At 33.1% G+C, this 21594-nt stretch overlaps 5 non-coding genes across 5 annotated transcripts; all 5 read right to left on the reverse strand.

The window, feature by feature from the left end:
- Positions 1 to 11045: 11045 nt before the first annotated feature.
- LOC114912743 (small nucleolar RNA R160) lies at positions 11046 to 11119 on the reverse strand. The gene has a single exon (XR_003798566.1). It is a non-coding gene; the product is annotated as a small nucleolar RNA R160 (small nucleolar RNA).
- A 375-nt stretch (positions 11120 to 11494) lies between these two features.
- LOC114912742 (small nucleolar RNA R160) lies at positions 11495 to 11569 on the reverse strand. Its single transcript, XR_003798565.1, has one exon. It is a non-coding gene; the product is annotated as a small nucleolar RNA R160 (small nucleolar RNA).
- A 696-nt stretch (positions 11570 to 12265) lies between these two features.
- LOC114912741 (small nucleolar RNA R160) lies at positions 12266 to 12340 on the reverse strand. The gene has a single exon (XR_003798564.1). It is a non-coding gene; the product is annotated as a small nucleolar RNA R160 (small nucleolar RNA).
- A 2011-nt stretch (positions 12341 to 14351) lies between these two features.
- Positions 14352 to 14425, reverse strand: LOC114912740 (small nucleolar RNA R160). The gene has a single exon (XR_003798563.1). It is a non-coding gene; the product is annotated as a small nucleolar RNA R160 (small nucleolar RNA).
- A 958-nt stretch (positions 14426 to 15383) lies between these two features.
- LOC114912738 (small nucleolar RNA R160) lies at positions 15384 to 15457 on the reverse strand. Its single transcript, XR_003798561.1, has one exon. It is a non-coding gene; the product is annotated as a small nucleolar RNA R160 (small nucleolar RNA).
- Positions 15458 to 21594: the final 6137 nt, after the last annotated feature.

Consider the following 21594-nt stretch of genomic DNA (forward strand, 5'->3'; position numbering starts at 1 on the left):
ATTTAGTATATTGGTGATAAGTATATGAATTTATCCATAAAAATATTAATTTATAAATCAAATTATTTTTATTTTTTTAAAATTGATGCTTCTTTGTATATTTTGCAAAAGAGGTATACCAATCTGCAGATTTAAAGGGATCAAATGAAATAAAAGATAGAATCGAAATGAAACTAAAATCAAAGCCAAAAATCTATCGTATCAATTTATAAATTGATGGTCCACCATAGACCAATGGGTCCATAAGAAACTTTGTGAACCACATGAAAAAAAAAAAAAAGCTAAGTGACTAACAGGAGCATTTAACGTTGGGTCCATAAGGAGCAAACAGTGGCTCAGCTTAAGTGAGCGCGTGATGTCAAGCAATTCAAATGCAAACAAACAAACAAATAGGGCCACGTGATTTAAAGGGGCATGTGGCTGAGACTTAACGTGGGCTCAAGCGGGTCTTCGAGAGGTTTCGCACGAGAATAGATAGCAAGCAAACACATGGTTTTGACGATCTTCACGCAGCGCAGGAGCAAAAATAGCAAGATGCGGGCATCTTTCTCTCTCTATTTTTCCTATCCATCCATCTATCCTTTGTAAGTAAAGTCCTAATCGTCACCTATTCTTCCTTTTAGTCTCATATTTAAAAATCATAAAAATCTCCTCCCTCTTAACATCTATAAAAAAAACTTACATACCTCTTATTGAAAATATATCTCTTCACATGATAATTCCTATAAGGGGTCTGTGTGACAGACAGATATACCCACCTTTTAAATTTTTTTAATCACCTTATTCCAACTTTTTTCCATTCTTCCAACACACGAGAAGAAGAATCAGCCAGAAGGAGGTTGGCCATAAGCCAAAAAAGGGAGAGAAGCTGATTCTGTAAAAAATTTTATTTTATTTTCTATTTCAACTTTAAGCCTCGTTAATAGCTTAGGAGTCAAAATTTTTGTAATCAAAATTTTTATTCAGCAATAAATTAGTTGTTCTTTTTCTATTTAATTTCTGTAATTTTAATTTCTACAATAAGATAGTTTAAATTTCTGCATCTTTTAATTCTATAATTTTTAATTTTCATATATTAAATTTCAGTAAGTAGAATTAGATTTTATTTTAATTTTTTTTCGAGCTTCAAATCAACTATATCTAGCTAAATCTCTTTATAATCTATACCTGATTCAATGCAAGAGTGGATGATTGATAGAAGGCTCACAATTTTCTAAACCGTTTCTTTTCTTTTCTTATGAAAATCTTGATGGGTTATAGTTGGATCAGCATCCCTTCATAGCCTATACTTGAACAACACAAGAGAAGTGAAGAAAGGAAGAGTCTCTTAATTAAGATGAAAACAAAATGCTTGATGGATCATAGTTGAGTTAAATCTCTTCATTATCCATGCTTGTTCATATTTTACACCTTAATCAAGGGACATTATAAGAGAAACTATATGAAAGCTCTTTAATTCATTGGTCTAGTGGATTCAAAAGCCCTAGATCTTTTAGATAATTTACCTTTTATATTTGATTAGTTTACTGCTTTAGTAGTTCGTAATTCAACAAACAATCTCTCCTCTTTTTCTTTAAAGCTCGTCTGAGCAAGTATTTGAATACAGTTTAAAACTCAATTCCTTGTGGAATCGATCCGTACTCGTCGGACGTGCTATATTACACATCGTGCACTTACGATAAATTTAAGACATATCAATTAATACTTTATAATATTATAATAAATCAACAATACTATTTAAAAGAAAGAAATAAGTGGAGAAGATTATCATTACCAATTAACATACATGTTTTTGCAAATATTTAGTTCATGAATATTGATTTTCTTTTTAGTAATCTATGTTCTTATTTGGACATAATATTTTTACTAATATCTCATTCTAAAATAGATGAAAATGAGACCATTAAACATATAAGGGACAAGGATGATAAAAATAAAGATACTATTAAAGCTATTGAAAGAGATAAAGGTTTTAAAAAATGATCTTGTATATGGAATCACTTTGTTGAGGAAAGAAAATCTAATGGATTAATAGCTATAAGCAAACATTGTAAAAAATTATTAAATGATATTACTAAAAGAAGAACCAATCATCTAAAATAATATCTTGAAAATATTTGTAAGAAGTATCGAAAGAATTCGGTTAATCAAATATTTATTATAGCAAGTTCAAAAGATCTGATAAAGTCTTTTAAATTCAACCAAGAAGAGAGCAAAAAATTTCTTGTAAAATTTATCATATGTGCTCAACTTCCATTTCATATTGGTGAGCATCCTATTTTTTCAGATTTTATAAGATTTATTCAACCATTGTTTAATGTTATTGATTGTAAGATAGTAATTAAGAAGTAATTATATGGCTCTGTATCAAGCAAAAAAAAAAATTACATCATACATTCAAAAAATTAAGTTCTTGAGTTAGTTTTATCAGTAATATTTAGATATCAAATCAAAAAATTGATTATATTTTCTTCATGACATATTATATTAATTTAAATTTTATTCTGTATAAGAAGATACTTAGTTTCAAAAAACTAATATACCCTCATATAAGTTTTGCAATTGAAGATGCTATTAGAAAATACCTTCTTGAATGAAGACTGAATTCTAAAATATGTGCTATTACTTTAGATAATTGCTTCATAAATTATACTATAATTAGAAGGGCTCAATATCATTTTTGCTATGAAATGTTATTTGATGGAAAGTATAGTCATATTTAATGTTGTGCACATATATTAAATATTCTGATTCAGAATAAGATGAAAATAATTCATGAAACTATTGAATGCATAAGAGAGATTATTAGATATATGTCTGCAACCCCATCTTGAATGCAAGATTAAATAAAAATTATGCAATGTATGAGACTTTCTGCTAAAAAAGGACTCACTTTGAATGTTGCTACAAGATAGAATTTCATTTATGAAATATTAAATGATGTAACCAGTTATAAAGATGTTTTAATTAGATATGCAATCGAGTATTCATGTGTATATCCCAACCATGATGAATGAAAACATATTGGTATAATTTTTAAATTCTTAGAAGACTTTTTAAATGTCACTAAAGTATTTTTTGATTACAAGTATTCAACATCTAATTTGAATTTAAAAGAAGTTTAGAAATTAGGGCTTTATTGATGGATGAGAATATTGATACTAATGATATATTGAAGTAATTAACAAATGGGATCTAAAAGAAGTTCAACAAATATTAATCTTAATGCAATAATTTATTGATAATTGCTTCTATTTTGGATCCTAGATCAAAGTTAATATTTATAGAATTTTGTTATCAAATGACATTTGATGTAGAGGAGAGCAAAAAAAAGATTGATGATATTTGTGCTTGTCTTTATAAATTTTATGATGAATATGCAGATGCAATAAGAGTACATCTATAGATTCAAGAGAGCTAACATCTAATTTCGGTGGATAGAGTGATATAATTCAATTTCTTCTTTTAACTTGAGTAAAATAAAATTTGGTATAAATTTTATTTAGTTTAAAAGTCAAAGTTCTACAAAAAGATCAAAGAGTTTAGAACTAAATAGTTATTTGGATGATGATGTACTTTTTAATTTAAAAGATAAGCGGTTTGATATCTTGATATTGTGAAAGAATAATGCAACAATCTACCCTGTATTATCGAGAATGGCTAGAGACATTTGTGCTATTCTAATCTCTATTGTTTTATCATAGTCGGTATTTAGCACTAATGATAAAGTTGTGAATCAATATCGAAGTTCATTAAGTCCATCGACTGTCGAAACCTTTGTTCGTATCCTTTATAAAGAAAATGATAAAAATATATAAATATTTTAAATTTATATAATATTTTTATTCACTTATAATGTTTATATTTTGAAGATTTATAATTGATATATGTATTAACAGTTACAAATTGCTCGAGGTTTTTAAAGTTGAATATGGATGATAACATCTTGGAATGAACCAAGCAATAAATTTGCGACATGGATATAATATTAAGTAACCATCTTTATAATTTTTTTATCAATATCAAGTTACAATTTTTCGTACTTAAAATTTTTCATCTTCCAATTATTTAGTTTATTTTAAATGTAGGTTTTTACGATAATGGATGCATGAAGATGGAGGAAGAAGATTTGCTAGAAAACATTTTGTTTAGCTATTCCAACTAATTATGTTTTTTTTGGAGGGCCTGGAGGCACTTTCCATCTGAATACTGAAGGCAGTTAAAAGCAAAAATGGTACCCTTATTTAAAGTGAAGGCTTCGCTTTATTGATACATTCTCTCCTTATGGATTCAGGTCATACCAAATATGTCAACTCTAACTATATCTGACTGTATGTTTCCATTTTTAATATTTTAGTTTCAATCTATAGTTTAAGACCAACTGTAGATTTCATGATAGGTTGGGACCAGCTCAATATTTGGTCCAAATAAGTAGTTTAGGCCGGTCAATAGGGTTCGAGTTTGGTTCGAGCTTAGGTGCGGGCCGAATTCGGATCTGAATTTTTAAAAAATTTTGGACTTAATCTGAACTTGAAATCCGAAAAAATATTTTAGAGCAAACATGGATAGGGGTGCGGCCCAACCCATCCCAGCCCACTTCTAGCCTTAGGTAATATAACATGATCCAATCCCAGGTCCATGTACAAATATACAGCTACATCCATATAAGAGTTGCAAAAGGAGGAACTTATAGAAGTTAAGGATCCACTTTTATCATTAAAAAAAAAATAAACTAATTTTTTTGTATAACCGTTGTTCACATCAAGTACGTATTTCAAAAAAATTAAAAAATAAAATATCCTTTAACATCTCCGAGATCGACATCCCATTAGTCCACAATACATCGACAGAATGCTCCATGCCAAAAGAGGCAACTCAATCCGCTGCCACGTTCGCGTCTTGGTGATATGCTATTTTAAAGTGGGTTATTTATTTGTTAGCACTGGTTTTCCATGAGTTTAATAAGCCATGTTATATTTTGTAAAGAAAAACACCAAAAAAAAAAAAAAAAAAACCATGAAAAACCAGGATATATAAAATATAATTAATAGTCTCCAATTTCATACTAAAATATTAAGTTTTTTTAAGAAATTGGAGTCTGAAGATAAGCCCCAGAACTAAGAAAACTTTATTCTCTCTAAGAATCATAAGGACTTCCAAATGGTCACTAGTTTTTTCTTTTTTTTTTTCTCTTAATTCAGAAAATTTTTAAATAGACTTAGCTTACCATACATACTTTAGAAAAAATCAATAAAAAAAATACCACATCAATATTTTGAACTAAAAAATTCTACAACCATACGTACGCTATACAAAAAATCAATAGAAAAACACATCATCAGCATTTTGAATTAAAAATTCTATAACCACTTCAACATACCACTGTTTAACCATTGGTTGTAGAATTTTTAGTTCAAAATGCAGCATCTTTTCATTTACTTTATTTACACATCTGACAGACCAAAGAAATGTTTGGTTGAAGGAAATGAAGGTCTGAAATCAGAATCGGAATGGGTAACTTTCATTCTAACCATTTGATTGAAAAGAATCTCATTCTAATTCTGTGATGAAATGAGAATGGCTCAATCTATATAGAACTCAATCCTTACTCTTCTCTATAGATTCAAATTTTCATTTCAATTCCGATTCCAATCTCAATTCCGAATACGAACCAAATGCTTCAGAAAATTTGACCATTCCGATTCGAATTCTAAGCCATTTCGATTCCCATTCTCCTTCTGATTTTGGTTACGAACCAAACATCCTCTAAGTTTATCCTAAAATCCTTATCTTCTTTCTCTACCCAAAATAGCTAAAGCTCATGACTTCAGGAGCTTCAGTTCCCTTCCCATCACCCCAACAGTCTCAAAAACAAACCAACCACCAACCTGACACTCAAATCTCTCCCTACTCCAACAAAGTGTCCACCTCCATGTTTTCATCATCCAATCCTCCCAAATAACCCATGAATACTCCACCAACCACCTCACCGGCTTCTATGCAGTTTCCGACCCAGACAACTGGTAACCTATCCATTCTGGTTGGATTTTGTAGACTCATGAGTTTACACTGAATTTTGCTATTTACTGAGATATATGGACAAGAAAGAAGAAACAAGCTTTAACAGACAGGAAAGAGTTCATCTCACTAACTCACTAACTGGGAGATTGTAGGTACAAGTTTTGCTGTGAGATGAAAAATGCCTGGTTATCAAAATCAGATTTTAGAGACTAAACAACCTTTTTTTAATCTAAAATCATCAACTTTTCAATGTTCCTGTCATTAAACTGCAAACTGTCAACAGAGATTGAAAGCAACGTGTTGGCGTTGAGCTTTATCCACTTAATCAGCAAGCCCAGCATCAGCAGCAGGTTTCAGATCAACAGGCTGAATCTTTCTCCATGATCTTTCTTGTAAGCTTGTAAAACCTGAATAACCAACAAATCATCCATTCCCATCCTCTACCACTCCCCCATCTGAATGCAACATCTTTCTGGTGAGCTTATAAACCTAAATAACCCACAAATCACACACTCCCCACTATGAACCTAAATAATAGGGTCCGGCGTACAAAACCGAAAAACTAAACCAAATAAAAAAAACCTGATCCCAACCGATCTGAAATTCTCGGTTAACCCAACCGACCGGTTCGATTTCAATTTGGCATTTTTAAAACAACTGATTATTCAGTTTGGTTTCAATTTTGTGGTTTTAAAACCAATTGGTTAACCGAACCGAACCGTGCATGTATAATCTAATTATTTCACATAAGAAAATTTTATTCTATCAAACCCTAGAAAGTTTTTTCAAAGTTCTCTCCATCTCCATCTCTTAGCCGTCTGCTCTTTTTCAGGATCTGGGAGCTTCAAATAAAAAGACAAAGAAAGGACCACAGTAAAAAAAATCATTATCTTCTCCCATTTTCATATTCTTTCTCTTCTTTATATATATATATATATATATATATATATATATATATATATATATATATATATATATATATATAGTTATAAATCTGTATAAAAACCCCCTCCCACTTTCCTCTGGTCAAGATTCCCTCGTCTGTTTCTTTTTCCTTTTCTAATCATTTTAATTTCCCTCTATTTGGCTGAAGGTGTCATATGATGTTTTTCATTGATAGCCTGTTCCTTTTTAAGATGGACAGCCCACCAGGGGTTCGTAAATATTAAAATTTTTTTTTTTAATTTATTTTATTCCATGTAATACCCTGATCTCTTGATTATTATTATTGAGATTGTCTTGACATACAGTATCATGGGTTCGAAGGGTTTTTCATGTTCTATCAGAGCATGGACCCTTAGTTCATTGCAAGCCAAAGCCACTAACAGATAGACATAAATAGAAAAAAATTGATGGCATGCATAGAAATTTGGTTTCAGCTCTCACAGAGATGATGCCAGTTTCATCCAACACTATTATTAGCAGCGAGACATGATGTGAATCTTAATGTAATCTTATAAGAGAGATTTTGAAGATAAAATTATTTATTTGAAACAAATATTTTTAACTGCTTGTAGCTTCATAGTTAATTATATATACTATTCTTGACAAGTACTGAAACAGGCTTAAAACTAAGATACATAAAATTGGCTATGTATATGAAGAATTGTCTGTTACTGAATTGCTTTGCTTGCATATTGCAATTTTTATTTTTTATTTTTTTTTATCGTTTATAGGTTTGAATAGATAGTTTCATCCTATGCCATCAATCAAATATGCTTTAAACTAATAAACTATTCATGGGTTGGGAGCTATGAATCAATCTTTCTTATTTTCCACTAATAAACTATTCATGGATTGCAGAAGCCTTATGATTTTTTTTTTTTTTTATAGTTGCCAAAAAGTATCTCTTTTTTTCTTTTAAAATTAACTTGACTTCACCCTTTTTCTTTTTTTCCTGGTAGATGCCAAGTATTGGTAATGATACAAATCAATGGTGGAGAGTCCTGGTACCAATCCTATTCCTGCACCCTCTGATGTTAGCCATTCGACAAAGCCTCCTAAGGACGGTGGAAAAAATAAATCTTCTTAGGTGTGAGAACACTTCACCAAGATTGATTGTGAAGATCCAAGTGAGCAAAAGACGACATGTAACTATTGTAGTAAAGATCTTGCTTGTCCACCTACTAATAGCACTAATTGTTTACATAATCACTTGAATAGATGCAAAAAGCATCCACACAATCAAGTAGATAAGAAGCAAAAGACTTTATTCTTTCAACCTATAGTACGAAAAGAGTGAAGCACTACACAAACACTAGCTGCTTGAATTTTTATCAAGAAAAATATAGAAAGTCACTTGCTAGAATGATTATCATTGATGAGTTGCCTTTTAAGTATGTTGAACGTGAAGAATTTCATAATTTTTATAATGACATGCACCCACATTTTGAAGTCCCTTCATGACGCATACTTTCTAAATATTGTTATAATCTTTTTTTTTTGCATGAGAAGAAGTTGAAGAACTTTTTAAATATTGTCTTCTAGAGTTTGTCTCACCACATATACATGGACTTTTGTGTAAAATTTTAATTATATGTGCCTCACTGCTCACTTTATTGATGATAATTGGAAGTTGCACAAAAAGTTCTTAAACTGTTGTCCAATTTATGGGTATTCGAGTGAAGTAATTGGAAGAGTTGTTGAGAGTTGTTTCTTTGATTGGGGTAACGATAGAGTGACGACAATAACAATTGATAATGCTAACTCAAATGATGTGAAAATTCAATATTTGAGAAGAAGACTTAATAGTTGAAAAGAAATTATCTTAAAAGATGAGTTCTTACACATAAGGTGTGCTGCACATATACTAAGCTTGGTTATTAGAGATAGATTATCGGAGGTGGATGATTCTATTGTTAGAATCTGTAATGCTGTGAAATATGTTAGATCTTCTCCAGCTAGGTTGCAAAGGTTAAAAAATTGAGTGGAGAAAGAGAAAATAGAGTATAAGAGCATAGTTTACTTGGATGTAGAAACAAGATAGAATTCTGCTTGCTTGATGCTAGAGATAGCTCTCAAATTTCAAAAATGTTTGAATTGTTGGAGAGTCAAAATTCTAAATATGTGGAGGAGCTTACTACTACTGTCAAAAACAAAAACAACATTGGTGTATCTAATGAAAGTGATTGGGATTATGCACGTAACTTATTGCCATTCCTCAGGATCTTTTATGATATCACTACTAAATCATCTGGCTCATATCATATCACTGATAATGAGTACATAAAAAAAATCTTCAGCATTAGAATGATCATCTCTAGGAGGTGCACTTTAGAAGATGTTGGCACAAATTTGATGGCTTCCAAAATGAAAAGGAAGCATGACAAATATTGGGTAAATATTGATAACATCAATCTTTTATGATTCATTGCTATGGTTGTTGACCCTCATTACAAGTTACACTATATAAATTGGATAATTGGTGAGTCTTATGAACTTAAAAAGGCAAAAAACTTGTAGGACAAAGTGCAACAGATTTTGAATTCTTTGTTTGATTTGTATAGTTCCACACAATCTTCTAATATACAATCAAATGTTCAATCTCAAGAAACATGTAAGATGGAGGTTAATACTGCAGAAGATGTTGCAGATTTCATGGCTTCATTGTATACAAAGCAACAAATTGGACAAGAAAATACAAAGAACAAAAATGAGTTAGATAAATATTTAGGAGAGTGTGAAGATCGTAAGAATTAAGTTCTTTGATGTGTTGAATTGGTGAAAAATAAATTCCTACAAGAATCGGATCCTTGCATCTATGGCTCGTGAAGTGTTGACTATGCCGGTATCAATCGTTGCTTTAGAATCTGCTTTTAGCACGAGAGGTTGTGTGCTTGATCCATTTCGTAGCTCTCTAATGCCTAGAATGGTAGAGGCTCTTGTTTGTGGATAAGATTAGTTGCAAAAAGCTTGTGTTCTATCTTATGTGGAGAAAACAATAAATGACATGAAGTCAATAGATTTAGATAAGGCTTTAAACTTTTGTTCTTTTGAATAAATTTAATGTTTCATTATTATGTTTATATTTGTATGTCTTGCTTTTCTTTAGATGTATAATGCATAACGAATGAACACCATGTTATCACCATTGATGACCAAATGTCGCATTTGAAGATAATATTATGAGCTTCTAATGAATTTATTAATATTATCATTTTTGATTTATTTTATTGTATTGTATAAGTTCTAACTTCTAACTTATATTTTATTTTTACATTTTATAGATTTGTCAAGCTTTATCAGATGGCTCCCATTTGAAGTGACTTATGATAGAAGATATGGGTTCTTATTTCATGTTGTTCAAGAACTTAGTTTTTATGATATTTTAGATGTATTGGATAATTGAAGCTATGTTGTTGTATGTTTTATTTGATATTTGAGATTGTATTTGATGATATTGTGCATTTGTTATTTGATGGCTTTTTATGACACTTATCATGAAAAAACTTTAGCAGCTAAAGCCATGCTGTACGATTTTATATGGAGTTATTATTATTATTTTTGGTTATACTAGAATATCTTAATAGATTTCATTTTTAAGGTAGTTATAATCATGAAAAAGATTATTTTAATTTTTGAAGTTGATAACAAGATTAATATTGGGAAGACTTTCGGCTTAGTTTTTTTTTTTCATGAATTACAGTTTGAAATATATTTTATAGAAAAAATAAAAACTGAAAAATCGAGAAACCGAACCAATCAGATCAATTAACCGGTTAACCCGTTTGACCAGTTCGATTTTGGTTTGGGTCTTTGTAGAACCAATAGGACCGGTTCGGTTTTAAAAATAGGATAGTGGTTCGATTAACCAAACTGTGCCCACCCCTACTAAATAAGGGGCAAGTTTTGTACTCCCTCCCTATGAACCTAAACAACCACCAAATCATGCCATCCCTCCATATAAAGCTAAAATATCCTAAAACTAGACCAGCAGAAAAGCCCTGTAACTTGTGGAGCAAGTGCAGAAATTAATCAGTAAGTTGTTTATTTAATACATAATGACAGGCCATGGACACTTTCGTAGCAATCAAAGAACTTTACAAACCATAATATGATATTCACATGACTCTCAGATCCAAAAACTGATCATTTTGCTTTGCCATCACTAGTATATGAAAGATAAAACAAAACCTAATAAGCTCAACCATATGTCAAGACTACAGTAACTACTAAAACCATGACTGCTAGTGCTAGTTGTCCTTTTTGTTCTTTTGCTCATTTTAGAAGAATTTGAATAGGCTAGATGAAACTTGGAATAAGCTATCGAGGTTGTATGTGATATCTGCATGCAAATGAAACATCAGGGAGAGCTTTTCACGGAAAGTAAACAAAAATCTAACAAAATGATGTTAACCAAATAAAGTAGTAGATAGAGTGCTTATGCTTAAAAAGACAAATGCTGCAAGGTTGAGGATAGGAAGGGGAATCATATGAAGCCGATGCAGATGTCATCAGTAATGCATTGCAGCAAAGAAATCAGAGAACTTTGAAGACCTTTAAATGTTATCCACATTTATTTCAGATCAAAACAGCTCATCATTTTGCTTTGCTTTCGGAATGAATACATGCAGGGTAAGGCAGCAACCAAATCTGTTTAGATGAGATCCCTGTATTAACTATGAAGGCATGCTACGATTGGTATGCATTCATATATTGGCAAAGGTAAACTTAGACAAAAATCAATGTTGTTAAGACCAGGCTCGAGCCATAAATCATAGAGCAGGTTGGATCAGATTGAATCAAGGATCTGAAAGAGTTAGTCTGATTCTTTGAGGAACTTTTAAAACACATAAGAAATGCAAAACAATTAAAATATAAGCCCAAAATAACTAGCTGAATGAAGAATAAAGTCATACATACAAGAAATCTTGCTTCCACAAACATAAGCCAACATATAGCATGCCTAATGAGACAAATATGGTGCATGATTAATTCAATTATCATCTTGCTAATGCTAGTTGTCTTTTCTTTTCTTTTTTTTTTTTTTGCTTGTTTTAGATAGAATTTAAACAGGCTAGATGAAACTTGGAATAACCTATCAACGTTGTATGTGATCTCCGCATGCAAATGAAACATCAGGGAGAGCTTTTCATGGAAAGTAAAACAAAAACCTAACAAAGTCATGTTAATCAAATATAGTAAATAGTGTTTATGCTCAGAAAGCCAAATGCTGCGAGGATGGGGATACAAAGGGGAATCATATGAAGCCAATGCAGATGTCATGAGTAATGCATTGCAGCAAAGCAATCAGAGAACTATGAAGACCTTTTAATGTTATCCACATGTATTTCAGATCAAAGCAGCTCATCATTTTGCTTTTCTTTTGGAATGAATACACGCAGCATAAGGCAGCTACCAAATCTGTTTAGATGAGATCCCTGTATTAACTATGAAAGCATGCTAAGATTGAAGTATATATCCATATATTGGCAAAGGTAAACTTAAACAAAAATCAGTGTTGTTAAGCCTCGGCTCAAGCCATCAATCATAGAGTGGGTTGGATCAGATTGAATCAAGGATCTGAAAGACTTAGTCTGATTCTTTTGAGGAACTTTTAAAACATATAAGAAATGTTAGAAAATTAAAATATGAGCCCTGAAAATAAGTAGCTGAATAGAGAATAAAGTCATATATACAAGAAATCTTGCTTCCCCAAACATAAGCCTACATATAACATGCCTAATGAGACAAATATGGTGTATGATTAATTCAATTATCATATTAATTAATGTTTAAATAAAAAGGGATAGGCTTTTACAAAGGTCTGCAAAAATACTAAAATTTGTATTTATAACTCCATAAATCCAGATAACAAGTGTACAATTTTACTCGAGATTTATTAATAATAAGCAATTCAGAAACCATATAAACAAATGAATTAAAGAAAATGGAATGCTACATGATTTAACATCTAAATAGCATAATCAATTCGAATCTTATGATTCAAGCAACTTTATAATTCAAATTACGGATCTAGATAATATGACCCTAACTAATTTTGGTCCCAAGATATGATCCATATTATTTTTTCCATATCGAGTGTAATTTTGATCATGAGTCATAAGATTTTAGCAACAAAGACAGAAATGTCATGGAGAAGTACCAAGGATATTCTGATGAACATGACAGGATGAAGACAGAGAGGTTGTAACTTCATGAGAAAGCATTGAAATCATTGAAGTCACAGTTTCAAATAAGGATGCCATACCACATATCATAATTTCATCATAATGGTGTGGTATTGGTACGGTACCGGTACCAATGATATATAACGAAACTGACAGCATCAAAAAGAATGAGGTAAAAAAAAAATCAACACCAACCTGTACAATTAGGTACAATATCATAGGTACACACCAGTACAGCAGGTACATATCAATACAGATAGGTTCCATATCCTAATACTCATGCCAGTGCTGATTTTACATCAAAATGGCATGGTACCAATGGTACTGCCTCATTCCAGTAGTTTGTGAATTCATGCTTGTAGCAATGCAGTCCAAGAACTTCAAAGACAATGTCATGTTATTCACATGTTAAAAGAAGTGCCCATCATTTTGCAATATTTGGTAACTAGTACAACCATTGTAACCTGATAGGCTAATGGATGACACAGATGTAAACATTAAAGAACATTCCATTATTAGTGCCACCATATTTTTGATTATTTCGAACAGAAATAACTTTTCCATACAAAACAAGAATTTCTAATTAGTACAACAGAAAGGAGAATTCAAATAAACAATTGATATTGCTGGAAATCTTGGCAACGGTTGAAGGGTTCAGGCTTAAAAGAAGATGGAAGGAAGAATGAAAATCGTGAGATTAATGATAGCTAAATCTAGTAAGATCAAGTTTGGAGGTGAATAAAGTTATAACTTATAACCAGCATAGGCATTTGTACCAATGCAATTTGAAGCATGAGGGACAAATGGATGAGCAAGTTAATAATTTTTATAATGCAAGAATCCTCTAATTAGGGGAAGAAGTACATTAAATCTTCTATGATTCTTCATAAGTGAAGGAGGGTGAAGCACAATATTAACAATTAAAAGCATGACTCTTAAGGGAAGGAAGGGGATGCATAATATTAACAATCCAAAGCATGATTCTTATGGAAATGAGTACGCTTTGACTTACTAGCACAGTTATTTGCAAAGACAGAGGTAGTAACATGAGCAAATGCACAAAATATTTAACAATCTTTCAGAGAACAAGATATCATAAATTCATAATATCAGCCAGCAACAGTCCATAAAATATGTCTAATAAGTCATGGAGGGTCTCTGTCGCTGCATGAAAGAGAGAAAAGGGGCAGATAACAACAAAGCAATCAGAGAACTTTGAAGACAATAAGTATTATCCACATTAGTTTCAGATCGAAATATCTCATCACTTTGCTTTGCCTTTGATGTTCAGTATGTTCAGATAAATATGGCTCAAGTCCAAAGGCTACATTAACTTATTAGAAGCATTATACAAACACATGAATGCTACCTTTACCTTCCTCAATTCGAAAAGCCAACTAGATGGAGATGGAATTAGATTACAAAATGATATGTGATGCATGCATGCAAGTGGTGGTGTTTCTTATGGACGTAATGATGCTCGCATAGTATGAATTCAAAAATAATTTACTCAAGAGGTTTTATGCTTAAAAATAAACTTGAAAGATGATGTTGCAGAAAAATGAGAAAGGTAAAGTTAGAAATATAAATATCCCAGATAATGCAAGGGATATTCCATATAAAATAAGAATTTTGAATTATTATGAAATAAAGGAGAATTTCAATAAAAAACTGGCAATGCTGGAAATCTTGGCAATGCTCGATGGTTCAGGCTTAAAGGATGATGGAAGGAAGATTGAAAAGTTAATGAGTGTTAAATCTAGTAAGGCCAAGTTTGGAGGTGAGTAAAGTTATATCCTATAGCCAGCCTAGGTGTTTGCATAAATGCAAGTTGAAACATGAGGAACAAATGGATGAGCAATTCAATAAATTTCATAATGCAAGACTCGTCTAATTAGGGGAGGAATTGCATTAATCTTCTATCACTCCTTGTTGGGGAAGGAGGGGGATGCAATATATTAACTATTAAAAGCATGATTCTTAAGGGAAGAAAGGGCATGCACAATATTAATTATTAAAAGCATGATTCTTATGAAAATGAGTATTTTTTGACTTACTAGACCTCATTTGCAAAAAAAGAAGTAGAAAAACATAAGAAAATGCACAAAATATTTAAAAAAATTTTAATGGTGCATGATATCCCAAGATCAGGCAGCAATAATCCAGTAAATCTGTGTAAGAAGTTATGGAGTATCACAGCATGAAAGAGGGAGAAGGGGCACATAACAACAAAGCAATCAGAGAACTTTGAAGACCATATGTGTTATCCACACTAATTTCAGATCAAAATATATCATCATTTTGCTTTGTCATTGATGTTTAGTATGTTCAGATAAATACGGCTTAAGTCGAAAGGAAACATTAAGTTACTAATAGCATTATACAAGCAACTAATGTTACCTTTACTTTCCTCAATTCAAAAAGCCACCTAGATGAACTTAGTTTACAAAATGGCGTGTGATACATGCAAGTAATGGTTGTATTTCTTACGAAAGTAACAATGTGAGCATAGTATGAATTGAAACAATAGTCAATGAAGATGTATGATGCTTAAAAATAAACTTGAAAGAAGAGGCATTGCACTAGAATGAGAAGGATAAAGTTAAAAATATAAATGTCCCAGATAGCCCAGGGGATATTTTTTCAATGGAAGTTAGAACAAGTGCTCTCAAATATCTCTCAAAGCCAACAAGAAGAATAAGAACAAGAAGAGCATACTGAAAAAGATCAGAAAAGAAATTCTAAAGTTTAACTTCATCAACCAAACAAGCACCAATCCCATTGTTATTTATCAAAAAAAGCTACAGCCATTTTTAAGTAGCTTATACAAAAATCCAGGAGTTAGACATCCCAAATTATCCGTCAAGTTGACATCTACCATGATCAATTATTCTTATATCCTTTTTACGTTCTAAGCTACTATATTCTGTTTGCAAAATGTAAATGCTTAGACAACTTGCAACTAAAATAAACTACTTTACTTCATTGATACCATGATTTGACTCACTAAATCTCAAGTCAACATTTAACATGGATGTGACAAACACTACGTACTGATTTCTGCATCTGTACACTTCCAGTACCAATTAAAGCAAAGAAATACATTAATAAGTTAGTCCATTTTTGACAGAAGAGATCACATGGAGCAAGGTGCTCCTGTCATCCCATGTACTTAGATACTCCTGCCAATATATCAATATAGCACCTCGATACCTTTTCTCGCTGTTTCCCTGCAACCAACCTCATAGTAGCAGGGGGCTAATGGTGCACGAAGAAAGTAAGTTCAAATAAGTTCAGTAAATATAGTAAGCATTCTCTAATATTTTTGAAGAACAAATTACAGAAAAATCGTAGGCGTGCATGACTGGAGATGCAAAGAGGAGAAAAGAAGGTTGTTTGATGTAGTCAGATCTATCATCCCAGAAAAAAAATATAAAAAGTATAAACCTTGAGGAATATAAATATGGAAGAGTTGGAAAGGGATTGGCGTAAGAGAAAAGAGGCAGATACAGAGGAGGATTTAGGCTCAACGAAAGGATAGATCGTTTAATGATACCGACGGATCCGACATGGAGGATTCGGAGTCAATGGAATCGGTGTCCAGAAAACGGACCACCGTGTTATCCTAAGCCGCCTCCATTAGCTTCACCAACTGGCCTTCAGGGCGGCGGCTTCTCGTCGCCCTGCTCTGCTCTTTAAGCCTAGGGTTTAGGGTTTCGGCTTCAATGAATCTACTTGGATGAGTGGGCCGTCTCCGAATGGTAGGACTGGGCTTGAGCCCACATAGGCCTTGATTGGAGTAACACTGGGAAAAACTAGGGCGAGCACCTAACATAGACCTTGAATGCGCACACATCCATCATTTGTCACAAATCAGGATTTCACCTAAAAAAAATTGTCAAAAAATATTATTAAATTTCTTGATCCCGTATAAATATCTAATATTATTTTGATAAATAACTGATGTAGGACTAAACACATGCTTGCATAGGTCCTTAATTTAAACCCTTTTATCGGTGCTAAGCTAAGGGTCCAAATACACTCAAATCTAATCATAAGCATTATGATTGGCTCATATTGCAGTATCCTTTAATTAAATCATGGGTCAAATTGACTCTTATTGTGGTATAGAAGAAACAGTATCATTAATCCTATATTGATTGGAGTTAAGAGGGAATCTAGTTTATATAAAATAACACCATTCTTCCTAGGTGGAGTATTTTTTAAAGGGCAAAACTGTGAGGTTCTAAATGATCAAGATTTACTAAAGCTTAAAGATAGTTACGAGTCAAAGCAGACAATACCTCACGTACCGAACCATGAGTCCTTGACAGCAACATGATAATCAAAATGAAAATTTGTACTGCATTGAGATAGGATATCCCACTCATGTAACCAAGCCATGCCTAAGAAACTAAAGCTTGATTTTTCTTTTCTGATTCACAGATCCGGCTAGTGTCAATATAGCTTGTAAATAAAGCAATTGTGCATCAGTCATGCCAATGGGAGTACACTGTACCGACCGGCATCTCAGTACCAGTGCTACGGAGAACTTTGAAATATGGACTTGAAAAGGTGCTACCCCCTCTGCTGATCTTTTTAGTTGAGCTGTTGATTTAAACATGGCTTGCCCATGGGATAACCCTTTACATGGCTCATCCACCAAAGTCCTTCAGATTTGGATAATCTGACTAACCTGGCTTTAGATCTGATTGGGCTCTAGCCAATCCTGATTACATAATGGAGTTCTTTGTGACTTAGCTTCAAATAAAAATAGGTTAGGTTGGTCCATGACTAGCTGTGTTTTCTTTAGGCTTAGTCTTCATGACTTCTTGGTTGTCCAACCTGCCTACCCAGATTGGACAGCCAGCTAAAAGAAATGATTCAAAAGTTCAGAGTTCCTTCACCCATAAAATATTGCTGATTTTTTATTTTTTGTTTTCTTGTTAACTCCCAATCACCAGTACTTAAGATGCACCAATCAGAATGACTATTAATACAAGACTGATTTCCTCAACAATCTCTACAGATCTCTTCAGTTTTCCAACACTTTCAAGCAAAACCTAATTTTAATCCACTCACTGCTCTTATTACAGGAAACAACTTGAAAACTTAACTATAAAAATTTGATGAGTGATAAAGGGGATGCATATATATATTAGAAGGTTAATTCATTTTGATGTTATCAAATGGTAATTCAGGCCAACAGAAAATTCCATTCCTAAGAATTCAATTCACTTCCCTGCAGAAGTTGGAGGAAAATCATAGCTTTGATCTGCACTTGCGAACACCACAACGCAAGCTTGATTCTGATAAGAACAAGACCAGAATGGCGGAGCAGCTCTTCCTTCATGAGCAATTAAGTTAGGTTCCACCAAAGATTTCAACAGTCCAGGCCACCCAATTGAAACTAATGATGTGCTGGATCTAGGTGGAAGTGGCATCCTATGACAGGGACAGCACCTTGCACCTCCATCACTTTGTTCTAGCCCAGCTTGCTACTACTAACACTTTGACTTCTTGCCTGATCTGAAGACAAGCTTCCATACCTTGACAGTTACTTCTACTGAAATGGGAATGATGCTGATTGAAGACTACTAGTTATTGCCATCGCTGCCAACCGAATGACAAGACCGTTGGACCACCAATGAATTCATCCTATTGACAACAATGGAGTGCTCACTTTTTCTTTTTTTTTTTTTTTTTTTAAGCTTCAGAGGCTAGAATTTTGCATATGAAGTTTCATAGCAGAGATGTGATGTACAAACTTCAACCTTGAAAACCTTGGACTACTTTTAAGAACTATTGCTTGGATGCTTCCATGCACATTATAGAACAAGCTAGGAAAATCTAGCAGCCCAAATAGTATCGATCACTTCGAATGGAGAAATCCAGGTGGTTCGCAGCTCGTAGATAATGTAAGGCTCAAGAGCATGGGATTTTGGGCGCTGTGTGATCACTGGTCCTAGCAACACATACATGCCTGAGTGGCTTACAACCACATCGCTATAACGTCCTCTGAGAAAACAAAGATGCCATAGGATCACTCTCACCGACATGCAAGCAAAGTGTTTGGTTTGTTGGATATTGCTTGAAAGAGCCCAGGGACCTATAGCTTTAGCCAAAAGAAGGAAATCAGTTAAGTAACTCAGCATCTTCCTAGAGCCATCTCATGCACTTCATGGACTTTGAATCCAAGCATGGGACAAGTGCAAGTGGGTTAACCGAAGATTGCCTCACTCTTGTCTTGAAGAGAGAGAACCTATCACTCCATGCAAAAGTTTAGAGGACATTTTCCCGAAATTAGAACCCCTAGGATAGCACCTAACATTGGTGAATGAGACCTCTATGGTATCCATCTGTCTCAAATCACTTAAAGACTGCTATCCAAGTACGAAAATGATTTTTAAAGTTTGATGTGGTTTTTAATATAAAAATGTTGCATAAATTGCCTTTCTAAGTGCAGTATCAGTGTGGATCTTGAGAAGCTCTTGTCTAGCTTATAATATGCTTTGTGCGAAAAATCATTGTGAGGTTTCTTAAAGTTCAAATCAGCTGCACCACCAGCTCAGCATGAGTCCTGTCTTTGGCGTGATCCATGCCTCAAAGAAACTTCATTATCTTCTATTTGTTGGATTATGGTGAATCTATGAATACCTAAATTCAAGTTTGGTACTTTTGTCAAGTCCATTGTTTGAATTGAAATTTATCGCTATTTTCCAATATAGGTGTCTTCCCTACTGTTTGTACTCTACCACGATGGGACTGTGACATAAATGGTGGGGCAAGAGAGTCATGGCCATAGATTTAGGAGGTCCCTTTCACTCCAATAGGACTTTCCCAATCCAATGTACTGGGTTTCTTTGGATTAAGGAAAGGAGGTAGGTAAAATTCAAAGGAAGTGGTCTTCATGTCCACAGATTCTAGAGAAAGAAGCAACCTTTATGATAAAGGGTAGGTGCTAAGAATTGGTCTTAGGTGTCCATAAAAGATGCTACAAATGCATGGGAGCAATCAATGAATCTTATATCATCACTTTGTGTGGTGATGTTTAGGAGCTGCATAATTACCACATCTTTTGCAAAGCAAGCTGACATGCTCCATCTCCCAATTAAGACTTCTCCTAGGCTTTCAAGTTAATTATGTTGCATATACGACTGTTTATTATGAAGGAGGAGTTGCATCTTACAATCTAAAATAATCCCATAGGTGAGAAGCATGGGGCCCTCTATATTTTATCACTCCATGAAAGGGTGTGTCTTGCTAAGACCATTAACTTGATGCCAATCATTAATGGGTCGGTCCTCACTATACTAGGGGTTTGTAATAAATCTTCAAGTGCTGAAGGAATTAGTATTTTAAACCTTGAAGTTATGTGTTGTACAGTTGGAGCTTGGACTTTGCTTATATATAATTATTAAAATGCTAATGTTAAACTAGGACCATTGGGGTACATTGTATGTATGACTAGGATTAGAAAAGTACATACTCTGGGGGTGTTTTAAGGGTGATGTCGGCCCATTCATGGATGACTTAGCTAGTGTAGAGATGATAATAATTAAATAAAAAGAATTCTCTCGAAACTGTTTTCTGAGAACTGAATTCTCACAACTAGTTATCATCAAAATTTTTCAGGATAACTGATGATGTTAGAAGAGGATTATGCATAAATGCCTAAAGAAGAACTCTTAACAGTACCACTGATATAAGGGATTTCCAAGCTCTGAAATTGTCACAATAATATTTGTGGTCTATGATTCTATTCATTCCAGTGTTGCTCAATATCTGTACACAAGATTCTCTATACATAGCCTTCTATAAAGGGGAAATGCATTTATCAAATGAAATCTTAGTCATCTTTGCTTCCTCTAGGATCAACATGATCATCTATGTGCTCCATCAAATAAATTATATATATCCAATCCTAGTGATTCCATAGAAACGAGTCTTAATCACATGATTTAAAGCTTACGCAACCATGGCATGTGCAATGGATGTTTAATACTAATGACCGAATCCATTGGATGTGATATACTTCCTTAAGAGTATTCCTTATAGATAGATCAAAAATTATGTGACATAGAGACATCTAGTCGATACATTGAATGTTCAAAAAATGAAAAATCGAAATAACATACAACAGTATACTTATGTTTTTGCTATGCAAGAGTTAGAGTCTTAAATCATATGATTTTGCTGCATAAGCAATTTCTAGATAGTAGATTATGCATACTGTGCTTGGATCATTGATGTTGGATCTCCATCATCTGGACAAGATTGATCAGATCCAAGTTAACATTCACTTATCCATGTCTACATGGGGAGAGGTGTTCCCATCCTTATGGTGGGGTCCTTGTTGGAAAGTTAAAGTGAAACAAGGCTTGAGATATCCCGAATCCCCATTCCCAGCCTTGTTTGCTTTAGACGGATTTGGTTGTTTATT

The sequence above is a fragment of the Elaeis guineensis genome, chromosome 1, assembly GCF_000442705.2.
Source record: "Elaeis guineensis isolate ETL-2024a chromosome 1, EG11, whole genome shotgun sequence".
Lineage (NCBI taxonomy): Eukaryota > Viridiplantae > Streptophyta > Magnoliopsida > Arecales > Arecaceae > Elaeis > Elaeis guineensis.